General features: G+C 44.2%; 2 protein-coding genes and 1 pseudogene across 3 annotated transcripts in view; all 3 read left to right on the forward strand.

The window, feature by feature from the left end:
• LOC127625049 (zinc finger protein 208-like) overlaps positions 1 to 26,215 on the forward strand; it is a 632,925-nt pseudogene that overhangs the window by 476,114 nt on the left and 130,596 nt on the right.
• The window catches only part of LOC127624980 (zinc-binding protein A33-like), a 203,655-nt gene that overhangs the window by 171,123 nt on the left and 6,317 nt on the right, over positions 1 to 26,215 (forward strand). Inside the window, exon 1 of one of the 2 annotated variants that reach the window (XM_052099980.1) lies at positions 24,570 to 24,692. The exons of the other annotated variant lie outside the window; for it this stretch is intronic. The gene's annotated coding sequence lies outside the window, so the exon portion shown is untranslated. Of the gene's footprint in view, positions 1 to 24,569; positions 24,693 to 26,215 lie in introns of those variants that run through there. 2 annotated transcript variants of the gene reach the window in all.
• LOC127624977 (E3 ubiquitin-protein ligase TRIM39-like) overlaps positions 24,605 to 26,215 on the forward strand; it is a 70,165-nt gene continuing 68,554 nt past the window's right edge. Inside the window, exon 1 of the mRNA XM_052099975.1 lies at positions 24,605 to 24,692. The gene's annotated coding sequence lies outside the window, so the exon portion shown is untranslated. The remainder of the gene's footprint in view (positions 24,693 to 26,215) is intronic.

Genomic DNA, 26,215 nt, shown 5'->3' on the forward strand with positions numbered 1-26,215 from the left:
TTTGATATATTAATGTCATACAGAAAGTTTACTCACAATAACAGAACAATGTCGACATTGTGTGAAATGTTCATTCAAAATATTACTTTAGTATTTTAAAAACTGTGTAAACGATTATAAAATAATGCGATAGAAGAGCGATGTAAAATTAACAGTGTTAGTTCAAGAGTATTTCCTGAAAGTTAAAAGACTTACTCGCCCCATCAATACACATAAGGGTTATTATAGATCATTCACATGTTAAATCTCTCACAGCAGACATTTGTTTCTTTAGACCGGTCAAACAACACAACCATTTGCAGAAACATGTCCCGACGTAATTATAAATGATCTGAACAATCTGGTTTAATGATTTGGTTATTTCACATTTGACACAATGTCTCTGTAGATGTTTAGCCAGTATCATTAATCTATACAAGATTCCTCATGGCAGAGTCACATTGTGCCAACTGCTGGACAGATTTTCCATCTATCTACAGCATCATAAACGATCATGTCACAGCTTTCCTCCATCATAGTCTGTATGGTAACATCACTTCCACAGCAAATACACTCTTCTTCTTCTACAAAGATTGTTAAAATATCCAAGACAGCCGTCTGTTACATTTTAATCTGACTTAACAGTAAAAAAAAAAAAAAAAAAAACATTTCTCATTTCTGTACTAAAGGTATTTCTTTCTGTGCTTTGAGTATCAGTCAGTTTGGGTTGTCTAATTTTATGTTTATATCGACACTCTTAATCCATAGATTAGGCCTAATTAGGGTTGCCACTTTTGGTAACCTTTTAGACGGTCCCTTACCAGCATTAGGCAACATTTACAACGAATATCAAGGTTACGTTAAATCTTGAATGATTTCGCCGTGACGCCATCTTACCATCTTAAAATATGGGTATCAATAAGGGACGTAACTTTTCATCTTTAAAAACTTTTACATGTCAAAGAACTCTTGGTAGATAGAAAGACATTACCTGTTATTTTAATGTTATAAAAAAAGAAAAGATAATAACACTGAAGCCGGTTCGTCCTCGGTGTAGGTTGTGTTTTTCGGCTCCTTTCGGAAGTTTGTTCAAAACTGAAGTTTGTTCAAAACAGATTTTTCTTCCCCTTTAAATGTTTTGTTCTCAACGCGATGATCATTACTCTGTTTACCCTCCTCATACATTTAAGTTTCTGTGTTTAGCGAATAACTAAGTTTTTTGAGAGTTTTTTTTACCCCGTCTTCGTCAACGACTATTGACTGGATAGGCTATACAGCACGTGGATCTTCGCGCTCTTATGTGGCTTCATGATGGAGGCGACATCCCGAAATCTGAAAGTGTTAAACGTATACATACTTATGCTAAACCTGCTTATGATGTGGAATCATTGGATATGATCGAGTCTCCTGACAAGCCATTTACCGAAAATGCGGCGCCCAGCTTCAGATCCTTCAAATGCCATCTTGCTTGAAGCAATAGAGAGACTGGGTAAGAAGCAGGACAACTTCATGGAGAAACATTTGGAGATCGAGAAATCGGTCGCATCCAATTCCATCCTCATCTCTGATCTCGCTACGGGTTGACACTGTTGCTAATAAAAAAATGATAATAATCAGAGGATACAGTTGTTAAATCTGATGAAACGGATTCTCATCTGTCTACATTGGCTGCAGAAGACAAACGCTTATGGGATCAAGTAGATGATCTTGATGTCTACAAGAGGTGATGGAATCTAATGATTTCAGGTATTCCGGAGGAAGATGGGGAGAATTCAGGGGCGTGTCTAGGGGGAGGCTGGGGGAGGCAGTGCCTCCCCTAGGATAAGCGCTGCCTCCCCTGAGAATTTGAGAAATAATCTGTCCATCTGTTGTTTTGAGTGTATTTTGAATAGTTGACTGACAAGTATGAAACCGGACAAAAGCCTATGTAAACCCCCGAAATCATAAGTTGCCTTATTTCATTGTGCTTTGGCTTTGCACATACTGTATACAGCCTGTAAAAATAGACATAGGCATAATCTAGCCTATAGAATAAGTTCCTTTGTTGTCGGCAGCCTATGGGCGACTCCGTTTCTTCCTCTCTGTTGAATATGCAGCAGGTAGGGGAGGAGCTTGCACAGTCGTTGACATCAACTAACGTTACTTAGTGGCGAGTTAATGGCAATTAGCAGGAAAGACAGCAAAAATGAAGCAAATGAGGCTTTGGGGATTTTTCCGAAAGAAGTCAGTGGGTAAGAATTCACATTTGTTTTTGTCCTTAAAGTCTTAAGATCATCATCTAGCTGGCTTTCACCCACAGTAGGCTAAACCTCAAGAGTTATAGCCTCTAACCTCCTTGTTTAGCTTGACGCAGCTTGGTGGCTCCGAGTTAATGCAGTCGCCACTCACGCCGGAGACCGCGGTTTGAGCCCTCTTCGGAGCTTACTTTTCTTGTTTATCAGGTGTTGTTTTCGCTAAGGATAACCAATAAGCATTAACATAAAATGTATGTGTGACTTGTTTTGTGATATTAGTTTGTAGTAAATATACACTTTGATTTGATTAAATGGTTTTGTAGAGCAAAGATGAGCAACAGACTGAGCAGCAGCAGCAGCAGCTGTGCCAGAATCAGGCATGGAAACTGGGAACAATTAATAAGTCACTTTAATTTAGAGAAAGTTAAAAGTGAAACATTGTTTATCTCAATGATCCTAATGAAAGGATTTTGACAGATGAATTATTCTCATAGAGATGATGAGAATTATATACAGTTCGATGCCATAGTGTGTCAATGAACTTAGACTAAAGTCATTCATGTATTGCTTTAACTGAGGATCTTATACATCATTTTGACTATTTGTGTCAAAAAATATAAATTATTTTTTTACCTCACTTTACTCACTATAATATAACTCTTTTGTGATGACTTTATGTTAATGTACATGAAGTCAAGAATCATGATAGATATTAGGGCAATCCCACTGATCTGCTCTTCCCAATACATTTACTTCAATGGTATTGGTCTACAATTTGACATATGTAGCACTTGATGAATTAGTTGTTTGAAGCTGATTTACAATAAGTTATGTGCTGTATCTGTTCTTTTGCATCACAGATGATTCAGGGAGGAGAGAGGATGTTGAGGATAGTACTAGAGTGGAAGATTTAGGAACTGTAGAAACAGGCCCAGCCAGAGCAAAACTCAAAGAATACCCTCTCACCAGCTTTGGACTACGGAAGTGGTTGCTAGTGTGAAAATAAAATTGTCTGGTCTAAGCCATGGATGTCCTTCAATGCTGGAAACGCCTCTGCATCTGATGATAAATTACAATTTAAAAGTGGATTGTTTTGTGCATATTTTTCCATCGCTAGCAGATGAGTGAGGTCTGACACAACAAAAATCCAGTTTAAGCCCTATAGTCTAATAGGGGCCCTGTGCCTATCTCTGGGTTCCTGGCTTAGAAAAAGATATGCACTAAAACAGATTGTGTGTAGTATAGCTTAATTTTGCGCCGATTTTTTCAATTGTTTATGTTGCCCCCCCCAAACAAGCCAAATGCCCCCCCAAACATGATATCCTGGTAACCCCTCTGGTCGGCTGTAGTGGAGTGTTTCCTAAACCAATTAAAGATATGTCTCGCACAGCTCACATAAACTTCAATACCCACAATTCCATTGTTCAAAATAAACTTGACGACATGATAATTTCTGCCTGTGATTTTCGTTAAAATGACCGAAAATGAAAAGGCTGCAACAAACTAAATGATCGTTTGGAAAGCCAAAAGAAGATGAACAGACAAAGAGTAGGAGGGAAGGTGAGAAAGTTAATGGTTATGCAGCAAATAGCCTACAATATGAAATGCAATAGGGCTGCCAATGAGATTCAAACCTATATCCTAAAATCCAGTGCAGCTAATCGGCACTGACAATTAAGCTAAATATTATATGGATAATTAATGTGTTGTGAAGTGATGGATATTAACCTTTTAATAAGCATGGCCCAAACATAACCTATTGTTGAATTATATTATGGTCAGTTATTGCCAGTATAATAATAATAATAAGAAAAATATAGCTGCAAGCAGCAATGCGGATTCCTCCTCAAAATGGCAAATCATTTAAAATTGATCAGTAGATGGTTGGGGATAAACCCTCCCAATTAAGGAATTCAAAAAACATGTCTTTGTCTGAATCCTAAATGAAACATTTTCAATGTACAGGAAAATCCATACCGGACCTTATGGATCCTTGAGGCTTTTTTGTTCCCAATGAGAAATGAGGCATGTACACCAAGTTTCAGAAGAATTGGACAAATGGCGTGGAAATGGTATCACTTTGAAAATATTTTTTTGGGGTGTGGCCTGTAGCGCCACCTATGGCCGAATGTGGGCCATTCTTGGTTTGTGGGTTCCTGTTGGCCTGTAGTATCAATGTACAAAATTAGAAAATATTTGACCAGAAAATGGGAATTTCGGCATGGCCTGTAGCGCCCCCTAGGGGTGAATGTTGGCCATTCTTGGTTTGTGGGTTCCTGTTGGCCTGTAGTATCAATGTACCAAATTAGACAATTTTTGACCAGAAAACGGGAATTTTGGCGTGGCCTTTAAGCTCCCTAGTGGCTGAATGTCGGCCATTCTTGGTTTGTGGGTTCCTGTTGGCCTGTAGTACTATTGTACCAAATTAGAACATTTTAGACCAGAAAATGGGAATTTCGGCATGGCCTGTAAGCCCCCTAGGGGCTGAATGTTGGCCATTCTTTGCGCAGTACTTCAGAGTGATGTCATCTTGAAGCATGTTAGGTTTTAAAAACCATCAGTCAAAATTACATTTGATTTATTGACATGTATATATTGTTAAAATTTGGACATTTACATAAACACACCCCTTTCAGCCATTTTGTATCGTATTCATTTTTCCTAAGTAACGTTTTCAAAGACTTCAATTCTACACATGTGTACCAAATTTCAAGTAAATTAGAGCTACGGTTCAGGAGAAGAAGAGTTTTGTAGGTTTTTTTAAATTTTCACTGTATGGGAAAATCCATCATGGTGGAAGTTATGGGTCGTTGAGGCTTTTTTGTTCCCCATGAGAAATGAGGCATGTACACCAAGTTTCAGAAGATTTGGACAAATGGCGTGGAAATGGTATCACTTTGAAAATATTTTTTTTGGGCTTGGCCTGTAGCGCCCCCTAGTGGCGAATGTTGGCCATTCTTGGTTTGTGGGTTCCTGTTGGCCTGTAGTATCAGTGTACCAAATTAGAAAATTTTTGAACAGAAAATGAGACTTTTGGGCATGGTCTGTAGCGCCCCCTAAAGGGCGAATGTGGGCCATTCTTGGTTTGTGGGTTCCTGTTGGCCTGTAGTGTCAGTGTACCAAATTAGAAAAATTTTGATCAGAAAATGAGAATTTTTGCATTTCCTGTAGCGCCCCCTATTGGCGAATGTGGTCCATTCTTGGTTTGTGTGTTCCTGTTGGCCTGTACTATCAATGTACCAAATTAGAAAATTTTTGACCAGAAAATGGGAATTTTGGTGTGGCCTGTAGCGCCCCCTAGGGGCGAATGTTGGCCATTCTTGGTTTGTGGGTTCCTGTTGGCCTGTAGTATCAATGTACGAAATTAGCATTAATTTTATGCATTGTAAAAATAAGTGAATGTTAAAGGGATATTTGATCATTTCCTAACCCTCATTCAGTTCCAGATGTGTATGACTTTCTTCTTCAGAAATTGAATGAAGATGTTTAGAAGAATACATCAGCTCTGTTGGTCCTTTCAATGTAAGTAAATGAGAAGTGGTGAGAAACAGATCAATAATTAAGTCATTTTTTACTATAAATCTCTACTTTCACTTTCACAAGCGCTCTTCTCTCTTAAGAGTTCTGTTTCAGTTGTTTTTTTTTTTTTTGGGTGATTTACTTAAGCATATCACCCCTCCTGAGCAGGGTGGACAATTTATAGTAAAAAATATAAAAATACTATATATACTACATACAATATATACTATTTATCTTTTTCACACCCACACCTATAATATCCCTTCTGAAAGTATGGATTAAACCACTGGAGTGTTATGGGTTACTGTTATGTTGCATTTATGTGATTTTTGGAGCTTCAAAGTACCAACAGAGAAATTCCCTCCCCCTCACCACACACACACACACACACACACACACACACAAAATGGCAGGCCATTCTGTCTGTCAGAGAGAGAGACACAGAGAGAAAAAACACAGAGGGGTCACTCTGTCTGTCAGGGATTCCAAGAAATCCACATTCAAACCACAATATCTGACTTTCTGTTGGTCAGAGCTAATGACTGTAAATTAGAAAGTTGTTCGGCTTGACGAGCACAATATACACGGCGAGTTTTGTAACTGTAGATAGAACTAACTAAGTTATAACACACTTTATGTGTCCATTTTTAGTCCTAAATCAATTTCCTCGCCACGGCCAAACCGTTCGAGATATCAAAAATCCGTCCGGAATGTAGCATCCTCAATGTCTTGACTTCATGCCGACCGAGTTTGGTGGCGATTGGATTCATTCTCTAGGAGGAATATATATATAATTCCAGAGCACGTGTTTCCAAACAACCCATATTAGCCGACTTCCTGTTGGGCTGGCGTAAAACTTAGAGCACGAAAGTTGTTCGGCCCGATGAGATCTACAAGTGCACCTAGTTTCATATTATTACATGCAAGCATGTTTGATATATGGACAAGTGTTCGAAACCCATTCCAGGGGGTGCTGTCGAGCCCCCCTGCCACACCCGGGTACCATCTTCAGCCCAGCCCTGATGGCCGCGGGTTCTGACCTGTGTGCAAAGTTTCAAGAGTTTTCGAGCACGTTAAGGGCCCCAAAACTTTGAAAAACTAAAATAAAAGCATTTTCACTCATCAGCAAAATCAGCACCCTCCCCCCAGACACAGAGAGACGTAGGGTCAGTGAGAGAGGGAGAGAAAATTCTCCAAAACATCCACATTCAAACCAAAATATCTAACTTTCTGTTGGTCTGAGCTAATGACTGTAAATTAGAAAGTTGTCCGGCTCGATGAGAACAATATAATTACTGAGATTTGTGACTGTGGGTCAAAGTGTAAAGCAACCCCCCCACTTTTGTCAAAAGGTGGCGCTACTGAGCCCCTGCACCACGCCCGTTTCTGAAACTTTGCACATGTCTACTGGCTAATAAATGTGATGTGTCTGTCGAGTTTCATGCAATTTCAAGTATGCTAAGAGTCTCAAAAGCATCAAAAAAGAATATTCAAGTTTGAAGCGTTGCCACGACAACAGTTTTTAAGATATCAATAATCCTTTCACACGTCTACATCTGCCGTGTGTTTACATTATACACTTAAAGTTTTAAGTAAATCGGGTAAAAATAAGAGGGTGATTTCAAAGCATTTTGAAAGTGACACACTTCCTTCTGCCAGTTGGTGGCGCTATAACTTTGACTCACAATAGTCACATCCATGCGATCGGCCTCTTACAGCGATCACACTGCTGCGGTTTCATGGAGATCAATTAAAGTATGCAGAAGTTATAACACACTTCCTGTTTCTCTTTTCGCGCCATCATTTCGTTTCCTCGCCATGGCCAAACCGTTCGAGATATCAAAAATCCGCTAACTATTTTTCATCCTCAATGTCTTGACTTCATGCTGACCGAGTTTCGTGGCGATTGGTGGAATTCTCTAGGAGTATTTCACATTCCATTGCATGCGTTTTCCAAAAAACCCTAAATAGACGATTTCCAGTTGGCCTGAGGTAAAAAGTAAAAGTATGAAGGATATATGAAACGATGAGATCTATATGTGTACCGAGTTTCATATTATTACATGCAAGCGTGTTTGATTTATGGACCAAGTTTTCGGACCCTGTTCCAGGGGGCGCTGTCGAGCCCCCCTGCCACGCCCGGGTACCAGCTTCAGCCCGGCCCTAATGGCCGCGGTTTCTGACCCGTGTGCAAAGTTTCAAGAGTTTTTGAGCACGTTAAGAGCCCCAAAAGTGCCCCAATAGTCGTAAAAAAAAAAATAATAATAATAATAATTCTAACGAAAACAATAGGGCCTTGCCTTTTCAAGGCTTGGGCCCTAATAATAATTCTAACGAAAACAATAGGGCCTTGCCTTTTCAAGGCTTGGGCCCTAATTAATCCTAACGAAAACAGTAGGGCCTTGCCTTTTCAAGGCTTGGGCCCTAAAAAACAAATACGATTAAAATATGAACAAAACATGTAAAAAATGAAGTGAACAGAACTCAATCGACAACTCAAATCTTCCTCCTGGTCCTCATTGACTTAAACTCTGTGTGTGATCAAACGCATCAAGGGACACTGATGCAGAGGCGGCGGCAGCCGATTTTGCCGGGGCTTCAGCCCCGAATGTTTTGAGTGTAGCCCCAATGAATTTTGAAAAGTTGACTGACAAATATGAAACTGGAAAATAGCCTATGTAAACCCCCGAAATCACAAGTTGCCTTATTTCATTGTGCTTTGGCTTTGCACATATTGCATACAGCCTGTAAAAATAGATATAGGCATAATCTAACCTATAGAATAAGTTCCTTTGCTGTCGGTAGCCTATGGGCGACTCCGTTTCTTCCTCTCTGTTGAATATGCAGCAGGTAGGGGAGGAGCTGACATCAACTTACGTTACTTAGTGGCGAGTTAACAGCAGTTAGCAGGAAAGACAGCAAAAATGAAGCAAATGAGGCTTCTAAAATTTCCGAAAGAAGTCAGTGGGTAAGAATTCACATTTGTTTTTGTCCCTAAAGTCTAAAGATCATCATCTGGCTGGCTTTCACCCACAGTAGGCTAAACCTTCAAGACCTTCAAAACTGACTGATAGCTTCTAGCTTCATGGTTAACGTATCCGCCTTTCACGCTGGAGACCGCGGTTCGAGTTCCGTTCGGAGCATAATTTTCTTGTTTATCAGGTGTTGTTTTCTCTAAGGATAACCAATAAGCATTAGCATAAAATGTATGTGTGACTTGTTTTGTGATATTACTTTGTAGTAAATATACACTTTGAGGGTAACAAAGATGTGCCAGAATCAGGCATGGAAACTGGTAACAATTAATCAGTCACTTTACTTTAGAGAAAGTTAAAAGTGAAACATTGTTTATCCCAATGATCCTAATGAAAGGATTTTGACAGATGAACATGGAGAATTATATACAGTTCGATGCCATGGTGTGTCAATGAACTTAGACTAAAGTCATTCATGTATTTCTTTAACTTAGTATCTTATACATCATTTTGACTATTTATGTCAAAAAATATAAATTATTTATGTTAAAAAAAATTTTTACTTCACTTTACTCACTATAATATAACTCTTTTGTGATGACTTTATGGTAATGTACATGACAATTCAAGAATCATGCTAGATCTTAGGGCAATCCCACTGATCTGCTCTTCCCAATACATTTTCTTCAATGGTATTGTTCTACAATTTGACATATGTAGCACTTGATGAATTAGTTGTTTGAAGCTGATTTGCAATAAGTTATGTGCTGTATCTGTTCTTTTGCATCACAGATGATTCAGGGAGGAGAGAGGATGAGTTAGTCGAGGATAGTACTAGAGTGGAAGATTTAGGAACTGTAGAAACAGGCCCAGTGTGCAAAAGGCTCAAGTGATGTGAACTTAGTTTGAGCATGTACAGCGAGTGTTCGCTCAGACCACGCCCCTTTTCTGACATGTTGCGACATGCCCTGGATTACAGAGAACGATCGCCAGTTTAGTTTCAGTTTCTAAGTTAAGCTTCAGGTTGTGTTTGTGTGCGTCAGTGACCACAAGTAAGTTACAAGTATCATATGGATAAGTTAATAGTAGTGATTTATGTTAGGTTTACAGTTAGTGACAGATTTTATCTCTGTCGTATGTGTAGATTGTATGGCATTCTGATTGTAGTTCATGTTTCAGAACGTGTTTAGCATTGTTTATTTAACTGGCTAGAGAGATTTATCAACCTCAATTGTGTTTATGTTGGTTAATATTGATGTTTATTCCTTTCTTTCAGAACCACACTTACACTGTAAAGTTAATGACAAATAGTGCCTGTGCATCTGTATTTCTAATACATATTAAACCATTCAATGAATATCCCTGCCTTCCGTGTCCTGACTAGACACCCCATATTGGTGACTAATTTCAAAACCAGTAAAGCCCCACTACAATTTATGGTCCTTCGAGCCAGATAGAGTCAACGATATGGCAATCAGTAAGGAAGGAATCAGCCTCCCTGTTTCACCTGCGCGCCCCAAACGCGCAGTGCAACGCCCAAGATATCTGGATGATTTTTTAGTTGAATATTCCGACCAGCATAGCTTAGCGCAGATGCACAGGCACGAAGAGGAGAGGAAGCTACTCAGTCCTGCTAGAAGTATATCCTCAATGACACCAATGCAGAATGCAAATGACGCCATTGTTCATCAGGCTTTGGAGACAGCGCGGAAACAGAGTGAAACGGCCAAGAAACAAACAGAGCTTTTGGAGTTTTTCCTGCAGCACCATTCCCCTCGGACCTCAGCTCAGTGGTCAAGGAGGTCATCACGGCATCAGACCCCAGTATGCCAACTCTACCCAGACAGAGGAGGTGAACCACAGCCTTCCCCAGCCCTTGCTCCTCACCACCACAGAACTGAGGATCACCCAAGTGTTGCTGCAGACCTTACTCATCAGCTAAAACAAATGACACTTCCTCCGCCTCTTAGCCGAGTCATTCAACCCCCTAGGCACACGCTCGATCCACGCTATGACGTTCAGGCTGTCAAGCAGGATACTGAACATGATCCACCAGCTCACCTTCAGCCCAGCCATCCTAGCGGGTCACCCCAGGGACTACAGCATTCAGTAGGCCTTTTAAGAAATGCCTCATCATATAGCCCACTACCATCCTACCCCATTTCAGGTAATTGTAAGCCCAACGCAGCAGCACTCGGCAGCCAGCACGAGAAGGGTAGGGAGCCTCAGTTGGGAAATCCACATCTGGTGCCACCTGAGCCTCATATCTATCTCCCACATGTGGCTCCTCCCAGATCGCTACATGTAAATCAAGCTCTCGATCAGATGAGGCCTCCATCCGTACACCAGTCAATGCACCAGCCTCGTTATGTAACCCAACCCCTCTACCAAGGGAACCCAGCCATGCTGGCCCATTATCCTTCCACCGAATATCAGCATGCACCCCTCAATATAGAAGGCCCAACATTTCCTGACTTTACCAAGGAGGATAGAGCTCAATATGTGGAGCTACGCCTTTCCCTTAGCACACTTCTTCATCCTTCTCAGTCCGAGCATTACAAGTATGCCATTTTGCTGAAACATGTCAAAGTGCCACATGCACATCGCCTCGTGCTAGCTCATGCAGAGTCCACTATGCCCTACTCTGAAGCTCTGAAAGCACTGGATGAACGCTATGGGCGTCCATATCAGTTTGTGCTGAAGGAGATAGAGGATATTGAACGCCTACCCCTCATCTGAGATGATAGGGCTCTCGATGAGTTTTCCATCAGAGTGCAGTCGCTTGTCGGGATGCTGAAAGCTCTCCGAGGTGAAGGCCATGAGGAACTCCACTGTGGCTCAAATGTGAAGTGCCTTCTAAGTAGGCTCCCCAAACACCAGCAAGAGCGATTTCATCGTCAACAGTATAGGAAGGACCCTGATAAACTGAAGTTAACGCTCACTGACTTTTCAGAGTGGCTTAAAGCAGAAGTCAGATGCCTGGACATTGAGCCTTCACTCCAAGCTCACAGTGAGAAGGACAAGAGAGAATTCAAGCAGCTTAAGTCCAAGGTTAATATCACTACTGTTATGCATGGGACAGGCAGATTCAGTAACCATCCATCCGACATGCCCTCCCAAGCAGCTCATTCTATCCGAACCCAAGGGAAGGGTAAGATATACTGCCCTTACTGTGAGGCAGAAAACTACCTCAGCCAATGTGAGAGTTTCGCTAAGCTTACCAAAGCAGAGATGGTGGACTGGATTAAAGTCAAGAGAAGGTGCTGGAGATGCGGACGTTCTCACCTAGCCTCTGCTTGTGACCTCAAGAAGCCATGTCGCCTTTGTCAGTCAAAACACCTTTCTGTTCTACACGAGGTCAACCAGAGGAGTGAGAACGAGCCCACCATCATATCGACAGCAGAGACTCATTACCTGGATCAGCCAAATAGATATAGCCAGGTGATGTTGAAGATTGTCAGAGTCCATTTGCAATACTAGGATAAAGTGCTCGACACGTATGCAGTGTTAGATGATGGCTCTGAGAGAACCATCCTGCTTTCATCTGCAGCACGCCGCCTGGGAGTACAGGGTCAAGCAGAAGACCTCACACTCCGTACTATCCGCCAAGACATCAAGATACTGTCAGGCTCACGTGTGTCTTTTACGATCACTCCAGCTTCCCAACCAACGAAGAGGTTCTCCATTCAAGGCGCATTCACAGGTGAACACTTAGGTCTCTCTCAGTACAGCTACCCAGTTACCCAGCTACAGATAAGATATCGGCATCTAAGAGGTCTGGCAATCCCACCCATCGATGGAGCTCAGCCAACCCTCATGATTGGATCGGATAATGCTGATCTGATCGTTCCGATTGAGCCAGTACATCTGGGTCCCCCTGGTGGTCCTGCAGCAGTAAAGACTAAGCTCGGTTGGACACTCCAGGGTCCAGCAAAATACCTGCGGCAGCACCTTCCCAACACACAGTGTTTGTTCACCACAGTTTTGTTAGGGGTATAACAGTTAGAACCCGGATCAGATAAGGAGAAAGAAAAACCAGGAGTCAAGAAGTTCAATCAAAGAATCCAAAATTTACTGAAGAATAGTTTGCAGTGAAATTAGTAGAGCCAGGCGGCAAAGTCTCACGAGGAGATCGAAAGCTAACTCATACCTTACACAAAATTTTACATCAATTATACCATTTGCAAGGACGTACATTCTATTATTTGACTCCTGATTGGCTAACAGAACATAAAGTCACAACATATAGATGGCTATGGCCTATCAACATTAATCAGCGCACTTGTCGTCAGAGCCCGGGATTTACGTCTGAAGTGACCTCGCAGATGATCGCGGGCGTCTTCGAGTCGGCCTGGTGTGCCTCCCTAGGTTCAAAACCTGGGTAGAAGGTCAATACGCACACACAAAACACTGACGAACGACAGCTCTTCTCTGCGCACAAGGGAGCCAGAGCACACATTATCAGGTCATTTAAGCTAAAACAAGAGAGATACAATTTTCACTCCTCAGGCAGAGGAGAGGGTGAAAAATAACATACATTTCTTCCCTAAAGAAATAATAATAGAAAATCACACTTCTACTATTCAGGTAATATTGCATAGGATTTTAACCCATATAATTAATCATAGAAAAGTAACGATCAAACACAGAACATATGTTTAACATTCTCCCTGCCCCCTCTCATCACAGCTAAGCTTATCCCCAAAGGACCTTCAGACTATGGGCAGGACAGAGAGAGAGACTCTGGAATGTTCCTTAACAGACACTAGTTAACATTCCAACACACATAAGATTCAAAGTATATTTCAGTTATGCATAAGAAAATAGAATTGATTATGTGATCATGCATATAGTTAATTCATCATTTTATTACGTTTAAGCAACAGAATATAGATAGATATTGATATGAAAGGATATATATATATATGTATTGATATATCTGAAGAGACAAGGGATTTCGACCCTCACCCTTCAGTTTCCTCCCCTTCTGTTGAGCTGTTCAGTCAAGTTGAACGGTTGTGGCAGTTAGATACATTGCCTTTTAAAAGTGAGAAATTGGTGACCAGATCCAGACAGGACAAGTACGCAGTGGACTTATTAGAGGTCGAGACCATCCGTGTAGAAGTAAACGGAGTGCATCGGTATGCTACACCCCTTCTACGAGCCCCAAACATGCCCAAGATGCAAGTTTCAAAGGAAGGTGTGATGAAGAACCTGCGAAACACAGAAAGGAGGTTAGTACAAGACCCACTGCGTGCATCTACCTACCAGGAAGAGATCAAGAAACTGGAGATTGCTGGGTACGCCACCAAGATTGACTCATGCGAGGCGGACTATTCAGAGGAATCGTGGTTTCTGCCTCACCACATGGTCAGGCACAATAACAAGGAACGGATTGTTTTCAACTGCAGCTTCCAGCTTGGCAGACAGAGTCTAAATAACTACCTCCTTCCTGGTCCAGCCTTAGGACCCTCACTTCTTGGAGTTCTCCTGCACTTCAGAGAGCATCGAGTCGCAGTGAGTGGAGACATTAAAGGAATGTTTCACCAGGTCCGCCTGCTGGACAGAGACAAGCCCTTGCTGAGGTTCCTTTGGAGGGATCTAAAGATGGACGAACAGCCATCAGTGTACCAGTGGCAGGTCCTGCCATTCGGGATGACGTGCAGTCCCTGCTGCGTGATCTTTGCTCTCCAGAAACACGTCAATGAGTCAAGTCAACCAGGGGAAAATGTCCGACACAGTGTAGAACAGTGTTTCTACGTCGATAACTGCCTGCAGAGTTTACCCACTGTAGTAGAAGCCAGTAACCTTGTGACGAAGCTTAGAACTCTTCTAGCTGCAGGTGGCTTCGATATACGCCAGTGGGCCAGTAACCAGCCAGAGGTGATTTGTAACCTGCCTAAGGAGGCCAAGTCTGACAGCAGCGAAAGATGGGTTTCTCAGATGCATGGTGAAGCTCATGAGATGACGCTAGGCCTCAGTTGGCGCTTCATGGAGGACACACTCCATTACAGGCATCGCCCGGTTGCCCCAAGCCAGACGACCATGCGAAATATCTATAAGATACTAGCAAGCCAGTATGATCCCCTAGGTCATATCCTGCCCTTCACCACAAGGGCCAAAGTTTTGGTCCAGAGACTGTAGGCCAAAGACCGCGACTGGGACGACCCAAACTTACCGGTCGACCTCCTGCATGCCTGGACTACATGGGAAGAAGAGCTCCCTCAGCTCCCAATGGTCAGTCTCTCCCGGAGTTACTTCCCACTGGACGTGGATGTAAGTGCCATCACCCTCGAGCTTCACGTCTTTTGTGATGCATCAGAGTCCGCCTATGGGTCAGTTGCTTACCTATGTGGTGAGGATCCTCATGGCCAAGTCCATGTAGCCTTTGTGCTGGCACGCTCAAGAGTGGCACAGAAGAAACAACAATCAATGCCACGCCTTGAGCTCTGTGCCGCCCTTACCAGAGCTCAGCTTGCCCAGATGATCCAGAGAGAGCTCACCCTTCAGTTGAGTAACACAGTGCTGTGGTCTGACTCCACCACAGTACTCACCTGGATACAGTCGGAGTCCTGCAGATACAAGGTGTTTGTAGGGACTCGTGTATCTGAGATTCAGGAGCTAACAGATCACCGGTCATGGAGGTATGTGGACACACAGAATAACCCCGCAGATGCTATCACCAGAGGGATGACACTATCCAACCTAGCTAAGCCAAATCAATTCAGTCAAGGTCCTACCTTCCTTCGGCTGCCACGTGAGAGTTGGCCAGCCACAACTTCTTTCATGGAGGTCCCAGATGAGACAGAGATGAAGAGGTCTGCGTTCTGTGGCATCTTGTCAGCCATTACTGCTCCAGAGATCCCAGCCGCTGAAGACCACTCTACCTTTGAAGATCTCCTTGAGGCAACGAGTAGGTCACTGCATGGGGCGGCCTCCCAGTCAAGCGCCCTCAGTGCAGATGACTACGCAGAAGCAGAACTCCGGATCCTTCAGAGAGCGCAATATGATAGTTTTCCAGACGAAGTAAAGAGTTTAAAAACAGAGAAAGCACTTCCATACAGCAGTCGGCTCTTGTCACTTGCTCCAGAGTATGACGTCTCTAAGGGCCTTATCCGAGTAGGTGGTAGGTAGCGCCGTTCTACTAGTCTGGAAGAAGATGTCGTTCACCCAATTGTGCTAGAACCTAAGCACCATATTACGAGACTTATCATACAACAGTATGACAATAAGTTACTCCATTCTGGATCGGAAAGGGTCTTTGCAGAGCTCCGACGCAAGTTTTGGATCCTGCAAGGCCGCGAAGCTGTGCGTCGTCATCAGAGATCCTGCCCGGAGTGCCAGAAATGGAGAGCAAAGCCTGTTATTCCTAAGATGGCAGATCTGCCCCCTTGTCGTCTCCGCCTCCTGAAGCCTCCATTTTATTCAACAGGAGTAGATTGCTTTGGCCCGTTCCAGGTCAAGCGAGGTCGGAGTACAGAAAAGAGATGGGGAATAGTGTTTAAGTGTATGACCACCAGGTGCATTCACCTAGATGTGCTGCCCAACATGGATACCGACTCATTCCTTATGTCACTCAGAAGGTTCGTGGCTAGACGGGGAACTCCCTTCGAGCTTCTCTCTGACTGTGGGACCAACTTCCGCAGAGGAGAGCATGAGCTCAAAGCAAGTTTTGAGGCCATGTGCGAAGAGCTACAGACCAAGTTGGCTAAGCACCAGATCCGTTTCCAGTTCAACCCACCAAATGCACCTCACTTTGGTGGAGCCTGGGAGCAGGAAGTCAGATCCATTAAGGCTGCACTCTACGTTACTCTGGGAGCACAGACAGTGACCGAAGAAGTCTTGCAGACTGTTCTGATGGAGGTAGAGGGAATCCTCAACTCCAAGCCACTGGGCTATGTGTCGACAGATGTAGCCGATGTAGATCCCGTAACCCCCAACTACCTCCTCATGGGGCGGCCCGACTCTTCGCTTCCTCAAGTGGTGTACCCTGAGTCTGAGATTCTCAGTCGGAGAAGATGGAGGCACAGTCAGGTGTTAGCTGACCAGTTTTGGACCCACTTCATATGGAACTACTTACCTTTCTTGCAGTCAAGGCAGAAGTGGGTAAAGGACACAGAGAACCTCACTGTTGGTACAGTGGTGATGGTAATTGACCAAAGGTTAGTTCGGGCATTGTGGCCCGTGGGACGAGTTACGAAGACCATTAGGAGTGTCGATGGGAAAGTGAGGACTGCTGAGGTAAAGGTGGACGGGAGGACTTACACCAGACCAGTAGCCAAGCTCATTGAGCTGCCGGCCATCCCGGAGGATGCCTCGACAACAGCTCCTGTGGATAGTTGAGCCTTCCAAGGAGATAATTCACACTGTGAATTATGGGGCGGCTGTGCAAAAGGCTCAAGTGATGTGAACTTAGTTTGAGCATGTACAGCGAGTGTTCGCTCAGACCACACCCCTTTTCTGACATGTTGCGACATGCCCTGGATTACAGAGAACGATTGCCAGTTTAGTTTCAGTTTCTAAGTTAAGCTTCAGGTTGTGTTCGTGTGCGTCAGTGACCACAAGTTACAAGTATCATATGGATAAGTTAATAGTAGCGATTTATGTTAGGTTTACAGTTAGTGACAGATTTTATCTCTGTCGTATGTGTAGATTGTATGGCATTCTGATTGTAGTTCATGTTTCAGAACGTGTTTGGTTAATATTGATGTTTATTCCTTTCTTTCAGAACCACACTTACACTGTAAAGTTAATGAGAAATAGTGCCTGTGCATCTGTATTTCTAATACATATTAAACCATTCAACGAATATCCCTGCCTTCCGTGTCCTGACTAGACACCCCATATTGGTGACTAATTTCAAAACCAGTAAAGCCCCACTACACCCAGCAAGAGCAAAACTCAAAGAATGCCCTCTCACCAGCTTTGGACTACAGAGGAGTGGTTGCTAGTGTGAAAATACAATGGTCTGGGCTAAGCCCCGGATGTCCTTCAGTGCTGGAAACGCCTCTGCACTGATGCTGAGCTGACTGTCATTAGATTTTGCATGTTTGTCTCAGACAGATGACTTCTCGTGACAGTTTTATTTTGGTTCTGGAGGCTGAATTCAGCGTCAAGCGCCCCATCTTCATCCTCACAAGACAAGAGTTACAGAAAGTGTCACAGAGGAAGATTTGACCAGTTTGACACGTAAAAAAGCGGGAGATGTTCACAATAAACATTGAAAACATGTATTTGGAAGAGAGAAAAAAGCTTGCAGTAGATTTGATAGCAGAAAGTAATTAAAGGACTTGTTTATCTTTAGTTCGAAGCGTTTTCTTGGTGAATTAAATGAGTTCAATAACTGTTGTCTCTGATATTAATAAATGATAAAGGAATATTTAATTAAAATAAATTATGAGACAGTCAATGTCTCTTCACATATTTGGACAGTTTTTAAATATTTCTTGTTGCTTAGTAATCTCAAAGACATTATTGGTGAAGCAAAAACGTGTGTGTGAAAAACACTTTGGTGTGACGTCACTTCATGGACTTTAATGTATTCTCTTGAGCTGACGCGAGTCACGTGATCGAATCAGTAACATATAAAAGTGAGTGATATAAATATCACTCACTTTTGCACATTAATCATTGCTCTTCACAATCACAAAAGCGACCGTTTATGATTTCAAAATGGTGAATTTCTCAGAAAGGTGAGGAGTTTGGATAGACCTGAAATGATTATGTATATATTTTCTTCATGCATTTATTTATTTTGTGGTATCTGATAATTGTCCGCGGCACATGTGACAATCTTTCATGGCACACTAGTGTCTGCTGCACAGTGGTTGGGAAACACTGACTACCCTTCATGGTGAAAAATGTGGTCAAAGGTGAACCCAGTGCGTTAAAAAGTACTAGAAAGCACTTGTAATATGAAGCTTCAACTGTCATATGTACATTTCTATAGCTCTGCTTGATTTTAAATTATAATCTGGGCCTCCCCTAAAATGGGCCATACCATTGAAATTGTCATTGCTTGTGCAGTTCAAGTGAATGTGTGGAAGGAAAAACCCTCATTCAAAGACGTGCATTCATTCAGTGCATGGACAGAGAGCAGCTAACATAAGAGTCAACGTGCTTGTGTACAGTTCACTTAAATCATGAAGTTTACCCTCTTTAAATTAATGCAATTGATCCGAATGTACGAAGCAACTGTCTGCTGAAATAACCACAAAATAACGTTACAGTTCGTTACTATAGCAACAATATTGTCATGTTGTTGATATGTATTAATGCACATTTAGAAGACTTAGGTGGCGGTGCCGAAGGAGGCGTAGGCAAGGCCGCAGGAGACCCTGGGGGCGGAGCAGAGGCAGGCTGAGCCGTGGCAGACTCTGAGGGCAGAGCAGAGGCAGGCTGAGCCGTGGCAGACTCTGAGGGCAGAGCAGAGGCAGGCTGAGCCATGGCAGACTCAGGTGCTAAGGCCTTGGGTGGGTCAGGAGGCGGAACCACGGAGGCAGAGCCATAGAAGGCTTGGGAGGCGGCGCCGTGGAAGGCGTAGGCGGAGCCGTAGAAGTCTTGGGAGGCGGAGCCGAGGGAGGCTCGGGAGGCGGAGCCGAGGGAGGCGATGGCGTAGAAGGCTCAGAAGGTGGAGCTGAGGGAGCCACTGGAGGCGGAGCCGAAGGAGGCTCTGGAGGTGGAGCCGAGGGAGGTTCAGGAGGCGGAGCCGAAGGAGGAGAGGGCAAAGAAGGCACTGAAGGCGGAGCCGAGGGAGGCTTCGGAGGTGGAGCCGGAAGAGGCTCGGGAGACTCCGGAGGCAGAGCCGAGGAAGGCTCAGGAGGCTGAGCCGAGGGAAACTCAGGACGAGGAGCCGAGGGAGGCGGAACCATGGAAAGGTGGAAACCATGGAGAGCCGTGGGAGGCTCGGGAGGCAGAGCAGAGGGAGGCTTGGGAGGCGGAGCAGAAGGAGGCTCGGGAGGCAGAGCAGAGGGAGGCTCGGGATGCTCCGGAGGCGGAGCCCTAGGAGACTCGGGAGGCGGAGCCGTAGGAGGCTCGGGGGGTGGAGCCCTGGGTGGCTCGAGAGACCTGAGAGGCGGAGCCCTGGGTGGCTCGAGAGACTCGAGAGGCGGAGCCCTGGGAGGCTCGGAAGGCGGAGCCCTGGAAGTCTCGGGAGGCTCGAGAGGAGGAGCCCTGGGAGGCTCGGGAGACTTGAGAGGCAGAGCCCTGGGAGGCTTGGGAGGAGGAGCCCTGGAAGACTCGAGAGACTTGGGAGGCGGAGCCCTGGAAGGCTCGGGAGGAGGAGCCCTGAAAGACTCGAGACTTGAGAGGTGGAGCCCTGGGAGGCTCGGGAGGCGGAGCCCTGGAAGGCTCCGGAGGCTCGAGAGGAGGAGCCCTGGAAGACTCGAGACTTGAGAGGCAGAGCCCTTGGAGGCTCGGGAGGTGGAGTCCTGGAAGGCTCGGGAGGCTCGTGAGGAGGAGCCCTGGGAGGCTCGAGAGACTTGAGAGGCGGAGCCCTGGGAGGCTCGGGAGGAGGAGCCCTGGAAGACTCGAGAGACTTGAGAGGCGGAGCCCTGGAAGGCTCGGGAGGAGGAGCCCTGGAAGACTCGAGAGACTTGAGAGGCAGAGCCCTGGAAGGCTCGGGAGGAGGAGCCCTGGAAGACTCGAGAGACTTGAGAGGCGGAGCCATGGGAGGCTCGAGAGGAGGAGCCCTGGAAGACTCGGGGGGCGCTGGCTCTTGGACGGTAATGGCTACTGGCACTGGCTCATGGACGGTCTTGGCCACTGGTGCTGGCTCAGGGACGGTCGAGGCTACAGGCGCTGGCTCAGGGACGGTCGAGGCTACAGGCACAGGCTCACTGACGTTTGAGGTTACAGGCACTGGCTCGCTGATGTTTGAGGCTTCAGGCTCTGGCTGGTTAACCGTGGTATGCGTGAGCTTGGGTCCGCTGGACACTGAGGGCAGAGCCACGGGGGGTTCTGGGGACAGAGCTGCAGGAGGCGGAGGCTGGGGGCAGAGGACTTTCCCCTTCTCCTCTTCCTCCGGGCGGATGAGACTGGCGACTCTGGAACGCTGTGCATGGTTGGCGTGGCGTCAGGCTCGCTGACCGTGGCTGACGTGGGCTCAGGCTCCCTGACCGTGGCTGATGAGGGCTCAGGCTCGCAGGCCGGGGCAGGCGTGGGCTCTGGCTCGCAGACCGGGGCAGGCGTGGGCTCTGGCTCGCAGACCCGTCTTCTCTTCCTCCTCCGGGTGGACAAAGTTGACCGCACTGGCTCATGGAAAGTGACTGGTGTGGGGGTTTGCTCACTGACCGGTGGGGCTGGCGTGACAGGGAGGGCTGAGGACGACTGGAGAGTCACCGCCATGGATGGAGAGGTAGGGTCCTCCTCAGCAACACCCACGGTGAACGGCGAGTCGCAGACCAGTAAAGACGCATCCATGAAGTTACGGAGCGTCCAGTCGCACGTCGTCGGTGGCAACCGCTCCTTGATCAAATTATTCAAATTTCCCCTGAAGAAGACCACCAGGGCAGAGTCCGGGAAGCATTCGCCAGGTCAAGGAAGTCGCGGATGTGGTCCTCCATCGGTCGGTCCTCTTGCTTTAGGCAGAGCAGCCGGTAGTTCGCTTGCTGAACCGCTGGATCCATAGTTTGGTCAATCGTTCTGTTATGGATGTGGGAAGCAGGAGAAGGCAGACGGGTGGTTTGGATCCAAAAGCGGTTTATTTTATAAATAACAAATAAGTAAACACAAAGAAAAGTCCACGATGGGAAAAACTAACTCTAACACAAAAGAACACACAGCTGGAAGAACATACATGAAGGGCAGGAAACAGGGGCATAGGCACGACATGAAACCATAACGATTGACAGCGGAAAGGAAAAACAGCGGGGCTTAAATGCACAGACACGGTGATAACAAAATAACGAACCGGTGCGGACAATAATACTGTGCTGGCAGAGAGGGCCGGGAAAGATGGGAAATGTAGTTTTAACACAAAGACAGTGAAACACGGGGCGGACAACAAAGAAAATGTGACATGGAACGTGAGCAGTGACGAGTGAAACAGAAAACACGGGGCAGACAACAAGGGATCATAACAGATAGTCTGTTAATACTCTGCCATTAGTGTGGATTGTTACGTTTGCAGCTTGCAGAAGATCAAGGCCCAGCAGAACAGAGTCACGTATCGGAACCACAAAAACGTCCCATTCTGCACTCCAGGTACCAATTTGGAATTTAACTTTTAGTCCACCTTTGGCGCTCATGTCTTTCCCTGCTTCTGCATTATGGAGGCATGTCTGTGATAAAGCCGTCTGCTTATTTGAGGGAAACTGCTGATACAAGGTTTCTGAGATAACTGTTGCTTCAGCTCCTGTGTCTACAACTGCTTTCACTGGAATGCCGTTCACAGTTGCATCAATGAGCAAGCTTGGGCCTCTGCTTGTAGCGCGTCACACCTGGGGTGTGGGGGACTGACTTCTCCAGCTTACCGAGTCTCTTGGAGCAGTACTGCGGTTGTGATCCTTACTACTTTGACCGGAGTTGGGTGGCAGGGTTGACAGCCTCATGCACTCTCTGCGAAAATGTCGTTCTTCACCACAGTGATAACACAAACCTGTTCCAACATGGCTGGGACTTGGGCAGTAGGATCTGGTTTGTGCTACACCACGTTGTGTTGGAGACCGCCCTCACTTAATTTCCTGATTTGCTTCCTCCAGCTTTCTTGGCTCCTTAGCCACAGGGTTGTCTAGTTTCGATTGCAGCTGCTCCATCTTTTTCATCAGGAGGTGAAACTGGTCAACAGTCACATAGTTCTTACTAATCCTATCCACTGTCTCTGTTAGGGATGCGGTTTTCTGCGAGAGAAGGGCTAGCTGGTCTGCAGCTACGTAGCTTGGACTATGCACCCTGCGTGAGGCTGCAGGTGTTTCAATGGACACATCATCATCATCTGCCCATGAAATCCGCCTGGCTCTGCTCTTTGAATCAAAATCACACCCCACAGTGGCTCGATAATTGTGCTCGTGGGCCTCTACAAGTCTTTGAGCCTCCACTAATGAATGTGGATCTCATCATCAAAAAGGCGACGAATAGCATGGATAGCAGCAGTAAATGAAAACCAATGCGATATGATTAATGTCTAAAAGACGGAACCCACAGACTGTTTTGAAATGGGGTTGGATAAATATGTTTTGCTTTTAAAACTGTGTGTGTGTTTGGTTGGGTGACAGTTGTAGGTTACAGTTTGACAAGAGTTTAGAGTGTGACAAAAGCACAATGTTGTGTTTTATTGCGAGTGTACACAAATATAAGTAAATACTTTGCAGTTTGAATGATGTCCTCTATGAACAAAATGACGGAGTATGTTTTTATGTTTCCACTGTTCGATCGCGCCTCTCTCACACACACACACACAGTTCGATCGCGCCCAGGCCTCTCTCTCTCGCGGGCGCGCACACACACACACGCACACACACTCCAGCATTGCAATCTTGACATGAATTCTGTTGAATTCTGACTGCATGCAGATAAATGAGAGAGAGCAAGGAGTGTGGCGTTTAAAACATTAGCATACCGTTGAACGGACGACAGTTTTGTGCCCCACTTTTACAATCTCCAGGTCCAGGACCCATCCATCTGTAAAAAAGACCTGGGCCTGCTGCAGCGACTTGAAGTTACTGAAAACTTCGTGTGTGTATGCACTAACACTTAATACCATGTAGCTGTATATATATGGGTGCTGTAAGTTGGGCAACAGGTTGACGTCCCCTGACCAGTCACTGTGCTCGTAAGGATCCAGTCCTTTGATTCCCTTTATTTTCTCGTCATATCTCGTCTTTGCATTAGGCTTTAGTTTTAGGCGGTATGGTCCGACAATGTTTTCTTTAGCCCGCTGCATTTTGTAGGATTATATTCTGTTTTTTTACGCAAATTTTTTATTATTTTCATGCCAGAACAGCCTGCTATGCGATGCCAGCCCATGTAAACGGGCCAAACATACCCATAATTCTTTGCGTTCTGATGACGTTGCAGCCCAGTTGGTCACATGTCTTGGCGATCTCTATACTAAGGAGTGCATATCTGAACAACCAATGAGCTACAAGAACACAGTAGGCAGTTAAGGGACTTAAAGGGCCAGATTAAAACAATATGCTGCAAGCGCGTTTTGTCTCTCAATCATCATTGGCCGGTAGAAAGAAGAAAGAAAGAAAACTGTAGTGTTTTAATTGAAATGATAATGAGATAAATGCAATCAAATCATACAGAATGAAATTAAGAGTAATGAATAAAGTCAACTCATTTTTCTGTTTTAAATATGCTGATGGTACTGCTGTAAGAAACACACTCAAAAACACACAAAAAAGTTCAATCAGGTCCTATAATGAGAGCAAATGAACACAACATGGAGTGATATTTACAACAAATAAATAAATCCTTCCTTTTGTAGATGAAATACTGACATGCCCGTAATTCTCTCTCTCTCAAAAATAACTAAAATAATTAAATGAATTGATAATGGAACCAATAAATCACTGGAAACATTAAGATGAATCTGAATTATTAAATTCATGTCTGTACAAAACAATAAACAGTAACATCTCTTCATCCACCAAGAGTTGTTTGGCATGTAAAATGTTGAAGACTCCTGGAATAAACACACAGTGAAATGAGATCTGGATTAAATATATCAAATCTGTATTGTTGACAAACTGACAAATCACCTTTAAAACACACCTGTGTGAAATCAGTTTAATATGATCACACTTAATACACACACACACACACACACACACACACACACACAACACAGCCAATAGGAATGAGTGTATACCTGTTACATATTCATGAGAAGATGGGGCGGAGCTATGACGTCACTGAAGCTCAGTTAAAGTTAAACTAATATTAAAACAGGAAGTCTTTCAACGTTTTCTCTCTTCAAACGGCAGAATATTTCTTCAGATATTGTCAAACTTTAGTGATCACAGCTGATACTCACTCACAGGTAAGTGATAATAGAAATATAAGAGACATTTCCCTGAACAGGTTTCTAATGTTAGTGGTCTGATTCAGAGGAGTTTGTGTCACACTGGAATAAAGCTGCACAAAACCAGATTTAAACACCAGTTAAATACTCCAACTAGTTTACTGAATTAGTATCAGAATATCATTGAATCAGTTATAAATCAGAGTTTGATGTGTGCTGTCATGATGTCAAATAACTTGAAGACGTCAGAAACAGGAAGTGTTTGAACTGCAGACAGAATGAACAAAGTCCAGTGAAAATGTTTCATCTTTTTTACTCCATTTAGTCTTTCATATACAACACACCATTTACGTTTATATATATATATATATATATGTTGCTTTATTGCAATCACTAATGTAAAGTCTGTGTTGTTATGTGATGACTTCATTCAGTCTTCACCAGCCAGACAGTGAATACTGCCAACACAGGACTGCAAACTACAGCCTACATGAGGACACTTCACTGACTATTACCTGCATCACTCCGTCAGTTTAGGGAATATTTTGAGTAAATGACTATTATTCAATGAGCACATGACTAATATTACACATACTATGGAAATAATTGTAATGCCAGAGGTCAAATGGGTTTAGAACGACATGAGAATAAGTAAATGATGACAGAATTGTCATGTTAAAGTGAAGTATCCCTTTAAATGTACTCATAACATAAAAATAGCATGTACTAAAACTATTGTGAATTATAGTCCATATAAGAAATGTGCTTTTAAAGTGAGCACATTGAAGTAAGCTCACACATCAAAACATACTGTAGCACTGTCGGGTACCCAGAATGCATTTCAGCAGGTGGAGGACTGACCAAGTTTGGACTGAACAACTGAATAGCCGTTCTGCAAAATTGTTCAGAACGGGTTTAGGGGAGTGTTTATAGTGGATTGTACTTTCAGAATTGGCCATATTTAAATGTTCTTGTTTGTGCCTTTCCATTATGTAACTTTTATAGTCCTCAGATACTAGAACTGAAGGTGTGCCATTATGTATGTGTGGTTCTGTTAGACTCTGTGTCGCATTTGAGCAACAGCAAAAAATGATGAAAAGGGTTTTAAACTCTTAAAAACTATGAAATGAAGAAGAACATCAGAATACTAATAGTGATATTTTAATGGTCAAAATTGGGGAGACAAAACTTCTATTTAGGGTGGCAGCTGCCTCCATTGTGGCCCGACTGTACTGTAAGAGATGCTGTAGACTAGAGCTTCTGTACATGACTAGCATACTGCTAACTGCATACTGCTAACTGCATACTGCTAACTGCATACTGCTAACTGCATACTGCACACTAAATACTGAAATCAGCTTTAAACTGCAACATTTATTACTTTTGATCACAGACACTTTTAACACTTGAACTTTTGACTTTCATCTTACATCGAGTCATTTAATAAAACTGGAGATCTAGAATATATGAGTACTTACTCAGAAGTGAACTGAATGTCCTCTTGAGAAGTTCATCTTTAATATTTCACACACTTTGATCAT

The sequence above is a fragment of the Xyrauchen texanus genome, chromosome 31, assembly GCF_025860055.1.
Source record: "Xyrauchen texanus isolate HMW12.3.18 chromosome 31, RBS_HiC_50CHRs, whole genome shotgun sequence".
Classification (NCBI taxonomy): domain Eukaryota; kingdom Metazoa; phylum Chordata; class Actinopteri; order Cypriniformes; family Catostomidae; genus Xyrauchen; species Xyrauchen texanus.